Source organism: Callithrix jacchus, chromosome 16 (assembly GCF_049354715.1).
Source record: "Callithrix jacchus isolate 240 chromosome 16, calJac240_pri, whole genome shotgun sequence".
Taxonomy (NCBI): Eukaryota; Metazoa; Chordata; class Mammalia; order Primates; family Cebidae; genus Callithrix; species Callithrix jacchus.
In genome coordinates, this window is record NC_133517.1 from 6,886,661 (window position 1) to 6,902,566 (window position 15,906).

Here is a 15,906-nt window from a genome sequence, read left to right on the forward strand (position 1 = left end):
TCTATAAAGCTCTGTTCCTTCTCCCACTTTATGTTGCTTTTGTCAGATTGCATATTGCGTGCCCAATAACAGATTCATGATTATTGCTTAATGCATTTGTCTTTTAAGTCATACAGTAAGTAAAAACAGCAGTTGTAAACCAAAAATATGGTATGCTAGTTTTTAAAAATTTTTTGAGGTAAAATATACATATTTAATTTGTCACTTTTACCATATTTAAGTACACAGGTCGGTGGTATTAAATAAATACACTACATTATTTCCCTTCATACTGTCGCTGTCATGCCCTGTCTGGCCTCTGGTAACCATCAGTCTACTCTCTGTCTTAATGAGATCCACTTGTTTGAGCTCTTAATTTATGAGTGAGAACATGTGATATTTGTGTTTCTGTGCCTGGCTTATTTCACTAATGCCCTTCAGTTCCACACATGTTGCTGCAAATGACTGGATCTTACTGTTTTGTTGTGTGTCTGACTCATGCTCCGTTGTGTATATGTACCACATTTCACTTGTCCATACATCTGTTGATTCCATGTCTTGGCTACTGTAAACTGTGCTGCAGCCAGCATGGGAATGCAGACACCTCTCTGATAAACTGATTTCTTCTTTTGGGTGTATACCTAGCAGTTAGGTTGCTAGATCCTACGGTAGCTCTATTTTTAGTTTTTAAAGGAACCTCCAAACTGTTCTCCATCATGGTTGTATTAACTTACATCCCACCAGCAGTGTACAAGAGTTCCCTGTTTGCCAGCATGTTATTGCGCGACCTTTGGCTATCAGCCATTTTAACTGGGGGATGGTACCTCACTGTGCTTTGATTTGCATTTCTCTGAATACCGATGATGTTGGGCATTTTTTCATGTACCTGTTGGCCGTTTGTGTCTTTTGAGAAATTCCTGTTCGTATGTTTTGCCCATTTTAATCCGATTTTATTGCTATTGAGTTGTTTGAGCTCCTTATATATTCAAGTTATGACCCTTATCAAATGGACAGTTTGTAAATATTTTTTCCCATTCTATGGGTCATCTTTTTACTACGTTGATTGTTTTGCTGTGCAGCTTTTCAGCTTGATGTAATCCCGACTGTCCATGTTGGTTGCCTGTACTTTCGAGGCTTTATGCAAAACATTTTTGCCTGGACCAGTGTCCTGGAGAGTTTCTCCAATATTTTCTTCCAGCAGTGTCACAGTTTCATGTCGTGAATAAGCCTTTAATCCACTTCGTGTGATTTGTGTATAAAGTGAGAGTTAGGGTCTCCACATTCTGCATGTGGATATCCAGTTTTCCCAGCACCATTTATTGAAGACTGTCATTTCCCCCATTGTAAATTCTTGGCACCTTTGTGGAAGATGAGTTGGTTGTAAATGCCTGGATTTATATCTGATTTTCTATTCTGTCTCATTGATCTAGGCCTTTTTATGCCAGTTCCATGCTATTTTGGTTATAGCTTTGTAATAAATTTTGAAGAAAGGTGTGTGATGCTGGCGTTGTTATTTTTGCTCAGGTTGCTTTGGCTATTCGGCGTCTGTTTTAGTTCCATGCAAATTTTAGGATTTCTTTCTCTAATTCTGTGAAGCATGTCATTTGGTAGGGATTGATAGAGATTGCACTGAATGTGTAAATTGTTTTTGGGTAGAATTTTCATTTTAACAATATTCATTCTTCAAGTCCATAAGCATGGATTATCTTTCACTTTGTGTGTGTGTGTGTGTGTGTGTGTCCTGTTGTTTTTGAGACAGGGTCTCAGTTTGTGGCCCAGGCTGGAGTGCAGTGGTGCTATCATGGGTCACTGCAGCCTTGACCTGGGCTGAGGTCATTCTGCTACCTCAGCCTCCTGAGTAGCTGAGACTACAGGCTCGCGCCACTACACCTAACTAATGTTTTGTATTTTTAGTAGAGGTGGGTTTTCACCATGTTGTCCAGGCTGGTCTCAAACTCCTGGACTCAAGCAATCTGCCCACCTCGGCCTCCCAAAGTGCTAGGAATACAGGTGTAAGCCGCCGTACCCGGCGCACACATTAGCTTTCTAACAATAAACGAGTCCTCTGAACTCTACTAATACACACAGGAGTGAATGGTAAATGCTTTTATACTTAGCTGAGATCAAGGAGAAAAAAAAAATTGGTCAAGTTGATGGAAAAATGAAACCTTACATACACAGTACCTGGGGACCACAGAAACAGAAAGGATCAAGCGGCCTGGGCTTTCCAGTGGAGTTGTAAGGGGACCCAAAAGCAGCAGCGGGAAGTGGGGCCACTGGAACCAGCTTCTGAAGCCATGGCCATCAGGACAGATCTGGTCAATCCAGTGTGTCTGCTGAATGCACCACTGAGAGCAGCTCTTTGGCGCCTTGGGCAGCGCTCAGAGGAGTGCATTCGAGGGGAGCAGACCCGAGAGAGAAGACCGGGGGAGGGTGTGGGTAGTGGGGAGCCGCGGTCTCGCGTGTCACGTGCTCTGCCGGCAGAAAGTCTGCAAGGGCGGCCCTGCCCCCGGGGCCTCCTTGCTCACCTGTGGTTGCCCGCGCCCACTCGCCCGCACCTGCCTCCGAGAGGGGCCCCAAGGGCAGGGGAGAGCCCGTCCCTCCTGGCTGCACCCAGCCAGGACATCCGAGCCTCAGGGCATAACGCCTGGCTGTGAGTCCCGGACCCACTCCCTTCTTGTTTTGGGAAAACGGAATAAAACCCCAGCGACACGGAGACGGCGCCCGGGACCTGATGGGGACGCGGTTTCCCCAGCGACGGCCAGACGGACTTGGTGCTGCGCAGTTGTCAGGGCTGCTGGGTCTCCCTGGCCTGCAAGTGTCCGCCACGCCCTGGATGGTGTGGAGGGTGCCTGGGCACGCGCGGTCTTGGGGTCGGCGCGGGCTGCCGGGGTGGAGAAGGCCTTGCACGGCCGCTCTACATTTAGGGGAAGGGAGATGTCGCCCTCCAGGCGAGAGACAACGTTTCCAACGCAGCAGGGTCCAGGCCTAGAGCAGGCAGCAGGAAGGGAGAGGGGCACACACAACATACACAACCACACCACACACTCCATCCCACACCACACACCCCATCACATCCCACACCACACACACCAAAAACACCCCGTTACACACACCACACACCCCATCACAACACACACCCCATCACACCCCACATCACACACACCATACCACACACATACCATCATGTCACACACCACACACCCCATCATACAACACACAACCATACCACACATCCCATCACACATGACACACCACAATACACACATCCCAACACGCAACACATTCCATCACACACCAGACACCCCATACACACCACACACAACACACTCCATCACACACCATTACACACACAACCACACCACACACCCCATCACACACATTCCATCACACCACACACCCCATCACACACACTCCATCACACCACACACATCCCATCACAGACCACAACACGTACACTCCACACACCACACACCCCATCACACAATACACAACCATACCACACATCCCATCACACAGCATGACACAACCACAATACACACATCCCATCACACACTTCACACACCACAACCACATCACACACCACAACCACACCACACACCCTATCACACCACACACCATCACAGTCACACCACACACCGCATCACACAACGCAACCACGGCACACATACCCCATCACACACACAACCATACCACAATCACACCACCACACAACACGTAACCACAGCACACACATCCTATAAACACACAACCTCACACCCCATCACACACACACCACAATCACCCCTGCCACACACATCACACAACCACACCACACCCCTCTACACACACCCCATAGTCTCACACACACACACACACACACACACACACACGGAGGTTCCCTGCGAGAACTGTCTTGGGAGACTGGCCTGGCCCGGCCGTGCTGAATCCTCTAGGGCGAGCGTGAGCCGCCGGCGGCCCAGGCAGACTCTTGTTCCGGGACTCGGCCGGCCGCGGCCCTGAGCTCTGTCGCCTGCCTGGATCCTGCGGGTGCGGATGCTGGTCGCTCAGTGAGCGGGCAGTCGCGGCCGGGGAAGACGCGCCCTTCGCCCGCGCACGGACTGAGGGAGTAGCGGGTCTGTCCGCACTGTCTCAGACGGGGTCTTCACGTGTTGGGGCACAACCCGCTGTTGTGCTGTCCCCTTGTTGCTCAGCTTCCCTTTCACACGTTCTGTCACTGCAGGATGCCGAGCTCTGGACCCAGCCAGACAGCCCGGGGCGCTGGTCCTGGGACCACAGAATGAGGCCAGAAACCCGGGGCTGGTCCAGAGCGTGCTGTCACTGGTTGGCACTGGGAACCCCCGCTTTTTAGCTGAACGGACTAAAATGCTAATTCCCCACCTCGCGTGCAACTTGGAGGAAGCGTCCCCAAGGGGTCGGGCACAGGCTTCTCTGCAGGGAAAGGGCGCAGCCTCGTGGCTTCCTGGCTCAGGCAGCACAGACCTGACCACCCACCCCTGCGCTTTTTTTTTTTCCTTCCTAAAGAAGGGAGGAAAGGAGGAAGGGAGGGAGGGAGGGAGAGAGAGAAGGGAAGGAAGAAAATCGAGCAATGAGAGAGACATTGCCGAACTGGATCTAGAGGTCTACAAGTTGATATCTTTTTTTTCTTTTTTTGAGAGAAGGAAAGAAAAAGGAGTGAAGGAGAGGAAGAAAGAGGAAGAAAAAGAGGGAGAGGGAACAGAAATGTTGCTTTATTCTTTAAAAAAATGGGTATTAATAATGGCCAATCAATGTTTCATTTAAACCTATGAGTAGGTGTGATGTGGTATTGACAAGAATGTATATTTTGTGTATTTAAGGTGGAGAGCTCTATGAATATTTATTGAGTTCGAGTCCTGGATATCCTTATTAATTTTCTGTCTCATTGAGTCTAAGTCTCTACGTATCTGGGTGTTAGGATCATTAGCTCTTGTTGTTGCATTGATCCTTTTACCACTATATCTTTGTTGCTTTAAAATCTATTTTATCAGATACGAGAATTGCAACTCCTGCTTTTAATTTATTTATTTATTTTTGCTCTCCATTTGGTTGGTAAATCTTTCTCCATCCCTTTGTTTTGAGTCTTTGTGTATCCTTGCACGTGAAATGGGTCTGGATGTAAAGATACTGCAAAAACCCAACCCCTGTACTTCTTTTACATGACAGAGAAAACCTTTAGACCTGTGAAGTCAGATAGTTTGGACTGCCTGTTACCCCAAATGAAACCGAATACGCAGGAGCATTCTTTTTAGCAAAGCTAAAGTCCCACAGCATTCACGCAGTAAAAGCCACATATGGCAAAGAGGCTAACACAACTAAATGCGTCTACAGTTGAGATTCCGCGTTTCAGCTCTCTTGAGAGGTGCCTGACTCTAAGATGCACCCAGACTTTATGTGCCACGAAGAAAGAAAAATGCTTCCCTTTAAACAGTGACCCAGGTCGGGCCCGGTGGCTCACGCCTGTAATCTCCACACTCTGGAAGGCGGGTGGATCACCTGAAGCCAGGAGTTACCAGTCTGGCCAGTGTGCTGAGATCCCTTCTCTACTAAAAATACAAAAAATAGCCGGGCATGGTGGCCAGCGCCTGTAGTCTCAGGTACTCAGGAGACTGAGGCAGGAGAATCGTTTGAACCTGGGAGGCGAAGGTTGCAGTGAGCTGAGACCACGCCATCACACTTCAGCCTGAGCAACAGAGCTAGACTCCAACTCAAAACTAAAATTAAAAAACAATTTTTTTAAAACAATGACCCAGAGTTTCTATCATCTATCTATCTATATCTATCTATCTATATCTAACTATATCTATCTATCTATCATCTATCTATCTATCTATATCTATCTATCTATATCTATCTATCTATCATCTATCTATCTATCTATTGAGATGGAGTTTCCACTCTTGTTGCCCAGGCTCGAGTGCAATGGGACATCTCGGCTCACTGCAACCTCTGCCTCCTGGGTTCAAGCGATTTTCCTGCCTCAGCCTCCTAAGTAGCTGGGATCATAGGTACTTGCCACCACAACTGGCTAATTTTGTATTTTCAGCAGAGATGGGGTTTCACAGTGTTAGCCAGTGTGGTCTCAAACTCTTGACTTCAGGTGATCCACCCACCTCAGCCTCCCAAAGTGCTGAGATTAAAGGTGTGAGCCACGGCACCTGGCTCATGTATCATTTTAAAGAGACTGTATAGGCTGGGTGCGGTGGCTCACATCTCTAATCCCAGCAGTTTGAAAGGTTGAGGCGGGCGGATCACCTTAGGTTAGGAGTTCGAGACCAGCCTTACCAATATGGAGAAACCTCGTCTCTACTAAAAATATAAAATTATCTGGGCGAGGTGGCACATTCCTGTAATCCCAGCCACTTGGGAGGCTGAGGCAGGAGAATCGCTTGAACTTGGGAGGCAGAGGTTGCAGTGAGCTGCGATCTAGCCATTGCACTCCAGCCTGGGCAACCAGAGCGAAACTCTGTCTCAAAAATATTTAAAAAAAACTGTGTATTGCTTTAAGACTTTTATTCCTTGTTGTTACATTAATGGGTAAATTATAAGCCTCCTACATATGTATGTATATTTATGTTTTTATTGAAATAAAATTCACAACATATCATTCTCCATTTAAATAATTTTAGTGGCCAGGTGTGGTGGCTCACACCTGTAATCCCATGACTTTGGGAGGCTGAGGCAGGCGGATCACTTCAGGTCAGGAGTTTGAGACCAGCCTGGCCAACATGGTGAAATCCCCTCTCTACTGAAAAAAAAAAATAGCCAGGTGTGGTGGTGGGCACCTGTAATTCAGCTACTCACGAGGTTGAGGCAGGAGAATTGCTTGAACTCGGGAGGTGGAGGTTGCAGTGAACCGAGATGGCACCACTGCACTCCAGCCTGGGCAACAGAGTGAGACTCCATCTCAATAAATAAATAAAGTGTATAATCCAGTGGCATTTAGTACTTTTACAGTGTTGGGCATACATTATTTAAATCTAGTTCTAATTTTCAACACATCCAAAGGAAACCCCTTCCCATTAGGCAGTCACTCCCTACCCCTGTCATCGGGTCCTGGCAGCCAAAATCTGCTTCTTGTCCCTATAGATTGGCCTCATCTGGATATTTATACAAACAGAATAATACACTGTGTGCCCCTTAGGGTCCGGCTTTTCTCATCTGGTGAATGTTTTTGAGCTCATCTGTGCTGCGGCGTGCATCAGTACATGCTCCTTTTCATGACTGAATGAGACTCCGTGTTACTGATACATCCCATTTGATCTACTCATCTGTTGCTTGACAGTTGTGTTCCACCTTCTGGCTACTGTGAATAATGAGTATTTATATACAAATTGGTGTGAATGAATGCCTGTTTTCAGTTCTTCAGAGGTATATAACCGGTAGCAGAACTGGTTGGTCATAAGGTAGTTCTATGTTTAACTTTTTGAGAAACGTCTGTTATCCACAGCAGCTGCACCATTTTACATTCCTACCAGCAATGTGTGAGGGCTCCAATGTCTCCACATCCTTGAAAAACGCCTTTTATTGGGTTGTTGGTAAGATGGCCAAATAGGAACAGCTCCAGTCTGCAGCTTCTAGCGAGATCGACGCAGAAGGTGCGTGATTTCTGCATTTCCAGCTGAGGTATGCGGCTCTCTCGTTAGGACTGCTTACACAGTGGGTGCAGCCCACGGAGGATGAGCCGAAGCAGGTGGGGTGGACGTCCTTTTTGTTGATGTTGGTGCTATTCCTGTTTGTTAATCTTCCAACAGTCCCGTCTGTGAGGGCGTCCTTTTCGTTTGTTCCTTCCTCACACTCACTCTGGAAGCACAAGGGGTCGGGGAACTCTCTCCCCTGCCAAAGGAAGCCATGAGGGACGGTGCCGTGAGGGACGGTGACGTGAGGGACGGTGCCGTGAGGGACGGTGACGTGAGGGACGGTGCCGTGAGGGACGGTGCCGTGAGGGACGGTGACGTGAGGGACGGTGACGTGAGGGACGGTGCCGTGAGGGACGGTGACGTGAGGGACGGTGACATGAGGGACGGTGCTCTCCAGGCCAGATACTGTGCTTTTCCCATGGGCTTTGCAACCCACAGACCAGGAGATTCCCACGGGTGCCTACGCCACCAGGGCCCTGGGTTTCACGCACAAACCTGGGCAGCTGTTTGGGCAGACACCGAGCTAACTGTAGCTTTTTTTCCATACCCCAGCGGCACCTGGAATGCCAACAAGACAGACTTGTTCACTCCCCTAAAAAGGGGGCTGAAGCCATTGAGCCAAGTGGTCTAGCTCAGCAGATTGCACCCCCACAGAGCCCAGCACGCTACAATCCACTGGCTTGAAATTCTCGCTGCCAGCACAGCAGTCTGAAGTCAAACTGGGACTCTCGAGCTTTGCAGGGGGCATCTGCCATTATTGAGGCTTGAATAGGCAGTTTTCCCCTCACAGTGTAAACAAAGCCCCCGGGAAGTTTGGACTGGGTGGAACCCACCACAGCTTGGCAAAGCCGCTGTGGCAGACTGCCTCTCTAGATTCCTCCTCTCTGGGAAGGGCATCTCTGAAAGAAAGGCAGCAGCTCCAGTCAGGAGCTTATAGATAAAACTCCCATCTCCCTGGGACAGGGCACCTGGGGGAAGGGGCAGCTGTGGGCGCAACTTCAGCAGACTTGAACGTTCCTGCCTGCTGACTCTGAAGAGAGCAGAGGATCTCCCAGCACAGCCCTCAAGCTCTGCTAAGGAACAGACTGCCCCTCAAGTGGGTCCCTGTCCTGGGTGCCTCCTGACTTTGAGACACATCCCAGCAGGGGTTGACAGACACCTCATACAGGAGAGCTCCAGCTGGCATCTGGTGGGTTCCCCTCTGGGACGAAGCTTCCAGAGAAGGAACAGGCAGCAATCTTTGCTGTTCTGCAGCCTCCGCTGGTGATACCCAGGCAAACAGGGTCTGGAGTGGACCTCCAGCAAACTCCAGCAGACCTGCAGCAGAGGGGCCTGATTGTTAGAAGGAAAATTAGCAAACAGAAAGGAACAGCATCAACGTCAACCAAAAAAAATGTCCACACAGAAATCTCATCCAAAAGTCACCAAAATCGAAGACCAAAGGTAGATAAATCCATGAAGAAGAGGAAAAACCAGTGCAAAAAGCCTGAAATTTTAAATGAATAGAATGCCTCTTCTCCTCCAAAGGATCACAACTCCTCAGCAGCAAGTGAACAAAACTGGATGGAGAATGAGTTTGACAAGTTGACAGAAGTTGGCTTCAGGAGGTGGGTAAATAACAAATTCCTCCGAGCTACATGAGCATGTTCTAACCCAATGCAAGGAAGCCGAGAACCTTGAAAAAAAAGTTAGCAGAATTGCTAACTAGAATAACCAGTTTAGAGAAGAACATAAATGACCTGATGGAGCTGAAAAACACAGCACAAGAACTTTGTGAAGCACACACATGTATCAACAGCTGAATCGACCAAGCAGAAGAAAGGATATCAGAGATTGAAGATCAGCTTAATGAAATAAAGTGTGAAGACAAGAGTAGAGAAAAAAGAATGAAGAGAAATGAACAAAGCCTTTAAAAAACAAGGGACGATGTGAAAAGACCAAACCTATGTTTGATTGGTGTACCTGAAAGTAATGGAGAGAAAGAATGGAATCAAGCTGGAAAACACTGTTCAAGATATTACCCAGGAGAACTTTCCCAACCTAGCAAGACAGCCAAACATTCAAATTCAGGAAATACAGAGAACACCGCAAAGATATGCCTCAGAAATAACAGCACACTTCTACAAACATCTGAGCTTTGACCTGACAAAAACAAGCAATGGGGAAAGGATTCCCTATTTAATAAATGGTGTTGGGAAAACTGGCTGGCCATATGCAGAAAGCTGAAACTGGACCCCTTCCTGACACCTTATACAAAAATTAACTCCAGATGGATTAAAGGCTTAAACATAAGACCTAACACCATAAAAACCCTAAAAGAAAACCTAGGCAAAACCATTCAGGACATCGGCATAGGCAAGGACTTCATGACTAAAATACCAAAAGCAACGGCAAGAAAAGCCAAAATTGACAAATGGGATCTAGTTACACAAAAGAGCTTCTGCACAGCAAAGAAACTATCATCGGAGTGAACAGGCAACCTACAGAATGGGAGAAAAATTTTGCAATCAACCCACATGACAAAGGGCTAGTATCCAGAATGTACAAAGAACTTAAATAAATTTACAAGAAAAAAACAACCCCATTAAAAAGTGGGTAAAGGATATGAACGGACACTTCTGAAAAGAAGATATGCGGGCAGCAAACACATGAAACAAAGCTCATCAGCCGGGTGCAGTGCCTCAGGCTTGTAATCCCAGTACTTTGGGAGGCTGATGCATCAGGATTTTGAGACTAGCCTGGCCAACATGGTGAAGACCCGTCTCTACTAAAAATACAAAAATTAGCCAGGTGTGGTGGTGGGCGGCTGTAATCCCAGCTACTTGAGGCTGAGGCAGGAGAATCACTTACATCTGGGAGGCAAATGTTGCAATGAGCTGAGATCATGCTACTGCACTCCAGCCTGGGCAACAGAGTGAGACTCTGTCTCAAAACAAAACAAAACAAAACAAAACAAAACAAAACAAAAACAAACAAAAAACCTCATCACTGGTCATTAGAGAAATGCAAATCATAATCACAATGAGATACCATCTCACGCCAGTTAGAATGGCAATGAATAAAAAGACAGGAGAACAGATGCTGGAAAGGATGTGGAAAATAGAAATGATTTTACACTGTTGGTGGGAGTGTAAATTAGTTCAACCATGTGGAAAGCAGTGTGGCGATTCCTCAAGGATCTAGGACCAGAAATACTTTTTGACCCAGCAATCCTATTACTGGGTGTATACCCAAAGGACTATAAATCATTCTACTATAAAGACACATGCACATGTATGTTTATTGCAGCACTGTTCACAATAGCAAAGACTTGGAACCAACCCAAATGCCCATCAATGATAGACTGGATAAAGAAAATGTGACACATATATACCATGGAATACTGTGCAGCCATAAAAACAGATGAGTTCATGTCCTTTTCAGGGACACGGATGAAGCTGAAAACTATCATTCTTAGCAATGTAACAGAGGAGCAGAAAACCAAACACTGCATGTTCTCACTCATAAGTGGGAGTTGAACTAGAGAGCACATGGACACAGGGAAGGGAAGATTACACACCACGGCCTGTTAGGGGGTGGGAGACTAGGGGAGGGAAAGCATTAGGATAAAGATGACAGGTTGATGTGTGCAGCAAACCATCATGGCACGTGTATACCTGTGTAACAAACCTGCACGTTCTACACATGCACCGCAGAACTTAAAGTATAAAAATACAAAAACAAACAAACACCTTTTATTTTCTCTTTTTTAGAAGAAGTCTCCATCCCAAGCCCAGGAGTGGTGCCTCATGCCTGTAAACCCAGCATTTTGCAAGGCCAAGGTGGGCAGATCACTTGAGGTCAACAGTTCAAGATCAGCTGACCAGCCTGGTGAAACCTCATCTCTACTAAACATACAAAAATTAGCACCGTTGTGGTGGATGCCTGTAATCCCAGCTACTCCTGGGGCTGAGGAAGGAGAATCACTTGGACCCAGGAGGCAGAGGTTGCAATGAGTTGATATCACACCACTGCCCTTTAGCCTGGGCGGCGGAGTGAGACTCCATCTCTAAATAAATAAATAAATAAATAAATAAATAATCACCATTCCAGGTGTGGTGTGTGTAAAGTGGTATCTTACTGTGATTTTGATTTACATTTCGCTAATGATTAATTACGTTGTGCACTTTCCATGTGCTTTTTGGCCATTTGTATGTCTTCTTTGGAGAAAAGGCTATTCAGATCCTTTGCCTGTCTTGTAACTGGGTCGTCTTTTCATTGTTGAGTTCTAATATATTCTGAATACTACACATTTATCAGAAGACAGTCTGCAGATATTTTCTCCCATTCACTGGCTTCACGTTTCACTCTCTTGATGGTGTACTTCGATGTACAAACATTTCAATTTTGATGACGTCCAGTTTATCTATTTTTCCTTTTGTTGCTTGTGCTTTTCATGTCATTATTAAGAACCCATCAACAAAATGAAAGTCATGGAGATTTTCATTTCCTATGTTTTCTTCAGTGTTTGGTGGTTTTAGCCCTTGCATTTATATCTTTGATCAATTTTGAGTTAATTTTCCTACATGGTGTAATGCAGGTGTCAAAATTAAATCTCTGCTTTTGTATGCCCAATTGTTTCAGGTTTTTTTTTTTTTTTTTTTTTTGAGGCGAAGTTTTGCTCTTTTTACCCAGGCTGGAGTGCAATGGCGCAATCTCAGCTCACCACAACCTCCACCTCCTGGGTTCAGGCAATTCTCTGCCTCAGCCTCCCACGTAACTGGGATTACAGGCATGTGCCACCATGCCCAGCTAATTTTTTATATTTTTAGTAGAGATGGGGTTTCACCATGTTGACCTGGATGGTCTCGATCTCTTGACCTTGTGATCCACCCGCCCTGGCCTCCCGAAGTGCTGGGATTACAGGCGTGAGCCACCGCGCCCGGCCAGGTTTTTTTGTTTTTCTTTTTAGATGGAGTCTCGCTCTGTCACCCAGGCAGGAGTTCAGTGGTGCCATCTTGGCTCACTGCAACCTCCACTTCCCAGGTTCAAGAAAGTCTCCTGCCTCAGCCTCCTCAATAGCTGGGACAACAGGTGTGCACCACCATGCCCAGCTAATTTTTGTATCTTTAGTAGAGATGGGGTTTCACCTTGTTGACCAGGATGGTCTCGATCTCTTGACCTCATGATCCACCCGCCTCGGCCTCCCAAAGTGCTGGGATTATAGGCGTGAGCCACCGCGCCCGGCAATTTTGTATTTTTTTTTTAGTAGAGACAGGATTGCTCCATGTTGGTCAGGCTGGGTGTGAACTCCTGACCTCAGGTGATCCACCTCCTCAGCCTCCCAAAGTGCTGGGATCACAAGCGCGAGTAACCACACCTAGCCATTGATTTCTTTTTCTTGCCTAATTGCTCTGGCTAGAATTTCTAGTACAGAGTGTGTTGAAAGCAGGTACACTTGTTGTTCCTAATTTTAGACAGAAACAGCTTTTGTCTCTCCCCATTGAGTATGATGTTAGCTGTGACTTCTTCATAAGTGCTAATTATTCTGTTGATGAAATTCTCTTATATTCCTGTTTTGTTCAGTGTTTTTATCAAGAATGTATGTTGGATTTTGTGAAATGCTTTTTCTGCAACAATTGAGATCATCATATAGTTTTCCTTCATTTTATTAATGTAGCATTCATTGCTTTTTTTTTTGTATGAAGAATTACCCTTGTGTTTCTGGAATAAATACCATGTGGTTGATATGGACAATTCATGTAAAAGGTGGTTGGATTTGCTTTGCTAGGTTTTTAGTTTTTATTTTATTTTGGGGGGTATTTCTGCATTCCCTATATTTGTAGGGACGCTGGTCTGCAAATTTTCTTTCCTTTTTTCTTTCTTTCTTTTTTTTTTTAAGACAGGGTCTTGGGCTGGGGCAGTGGCTCACTCCTGTAATGCCAGTATTTTGGGAGGCCAAAGTGGGTGCATCACCTGAGGTAAGGAGTTCAAGATTAGCCAGTCAACATGAAGAAACTGCATCTTTACTAAAAATACAAAAATTAGTCAGGTGTGGTGGCTGAAACCTGTAGTCCCAGCTATTCAGGAGACTGAGGCAAGAGAATTGCTTGAGCCTAGGAGGCAGAGGTTGCAGTGAGCTGAGATTGTGCCACTGCATTCCAGCCTGGGTGACAGAATCAGACTCCATCTAAAAAAAAAAAAAAAAATACAGGGTCTCATTCTGTCACCCAGGCTGGAGTACATTGGCATGATCACAGCTCACTGCAGCCTCAAACTCCTGGCTCAAGCAACCATGCCTGGCCAGTCTGCAAATTTTCTTCTCTTGTGATATCTTCATTTGGCCTTGGCATCAGGTACTATGTATATGGCTTTATAGAATGAATCAGAAAATGTTCCCTCCTCTTCTTCTTTTTGGAAAACTTTGAGAAGGATTGATGTTAATTTTTCTTTAAATGTTTGTTATAGTTCACCAGTGAAGCCATCTTGCCCTGGGCTTATTTTTGTTAAAAAAAATGTTCGATTACTAATTCCAAAACGTTATAGATTTGCTCAGGTTTTTCATTTCTTCTTGAGTCAGTTTTAGTAGTTTGTTTCTAGGAATTTGTTCATTTCGTCTAGATTATTTAATTTGTTGGTGTATAATTTATCATATTATTCTCATGATCTTTTTTATTTATATAAGGTTTATAGAAATGGCCTAGTTTCTTACTGGTTTTCATAATCTGACTCTTCTTTTTCTCTGCTCAGTCTAGTTAAACCTAATTAAATGCTTCTCTTTCTTTGTTCCACTTGTTGAAAGAGCCACCTTTTGGTTTTGTTGATTGTATTATTTTTCGGTTCTTTCTTTTTTTTTTTCTGTAATCTTTATTATTTTTTCTTCTGCTAACTTTGGGCGGCTTAACCTGTTGTTGCTTTTTTTTCCCCTGGTTCCCTAATGTGTAAAATGATTGATTTGTGATATTTCTTTTTCTCAATTTATTTATTTAATTTTTTTTTTAAAGACAGGGTTTCTCCATGTTGGTCAGGCTGGTCTCGAACTCCCGACTTCAGATGATCTGCCCGCCTCGGCCTCCCAAAGTGCTGGGATTACAGACTTGAGTCACTGCACCTGGCCTTTTTTTCTCTTTTTAAAATGTAGGCATAAGTAGCTATAAATTTCCCTCTGAACACCATTTTCAGTAGGTTCCATAGGTTTGGATATGTTCTATTTTTGTGTTGATTTATCCCAAAAAACACATTTTCTAATTTCAGCTGTAATTTTTTCTTTTGCACATTGTATATTGTGTAAGTTCCACGTTATTTGTGAAAACTGAGTTTTCCTTCTATTTTTGATTTCTAGTGAGAGAACGATTGTAGCCTGAGAAGACGCTTTGTCTTATTTCAATCCTTTAGAAGTCTGTTGAGACTTGTTTGTGACTAACATGTTGTCTGTCGTAGGGAACGTCCTATTTGCAATTCAGAAGAATGGTGCTCTACTGTTGCTGAGTCTATGTATGTCCATTAAGTCTAGCTGGTGTGCAGTGCTCTTTAAGGACTCTATTTTGTTATTCATATTGAAAATGATGTATTTAAACTCTAATGATTATTATAAAATTATCTATCTCATCCCTCACCTCTGTCAAATTTTCCTTCATTTATTTTGGGGCTCTATTTTGATATGTGTATCTGTAAAACCGATATATCTTCTTGATAGGTTGACCATTTTATCTACATATAATGTCCTTATTTGTCTCTTGTAACAAGTTTTGACTTAAAGTCTATTTTGTTTGATACCATATAACCCACCTCAACACATTTTTTACTACTTACATTTCTACTAATTAGAAAACACTTCTATCATTTTGCTTTTTTCCCCTGTAAGCTTCATGTTACTTTTGTTCCTGAATTCATCTAATTGCCTTCTTTTGTTTGATTTTTTCTACCATACCAGGTTTCCCCACTTATTACCCTTATTTTTTAATGTAAAAAATATAAGGTAGGCTGGGCGCAGTGGCTCACGCCTGTAATCCCAGCACTTTGGGAGGCCGAGGAGGGTGGATCATGAGGTCAAGAGATCAAGACCATCCTGGTCAACATGGTGAAATCCCGTCTCTACTAAAAATACATAAATTAGCTGGGCATGGTGTTGCACTCCTGTAGTCCCGGCTACTCAGGAGGCTGAGGCAGGAGAATTGCTTGAACCCGGGAGGCGGAGGTTGCGGTGAGTGGAGATTGCACCATTGCACTCCAGACTGGGGGACAGAGTGAGACTCCATCTTAAAAAAAAAAAAACCTTCACCTCCCAGGT

General features: G+C 45.0%; 1 protein-coding gene across 1 annotated transcript in view; it reads left to right on the forward strand.

Moving 5' to 3' along the window:
* The window catches only part of PRKDC (protein kinase, DNA-activated, catalytic subunit), a 195,847-nt gene extending 182,477 nt beyond the window's left edge, over positions 1–13,370 (forward strand). The window contains exon 87 of the mRNA XM_035277313.3: positions 11,390–13,370. The gene's annotated coding sequence lies outside the window, so the exon portion shown is untranslated. The remainder of the gene's footprint in view (positions 1–11,389) is intronic.
* Positions 13,371–15,906: the final 2,536 nt, after the last annotated feature.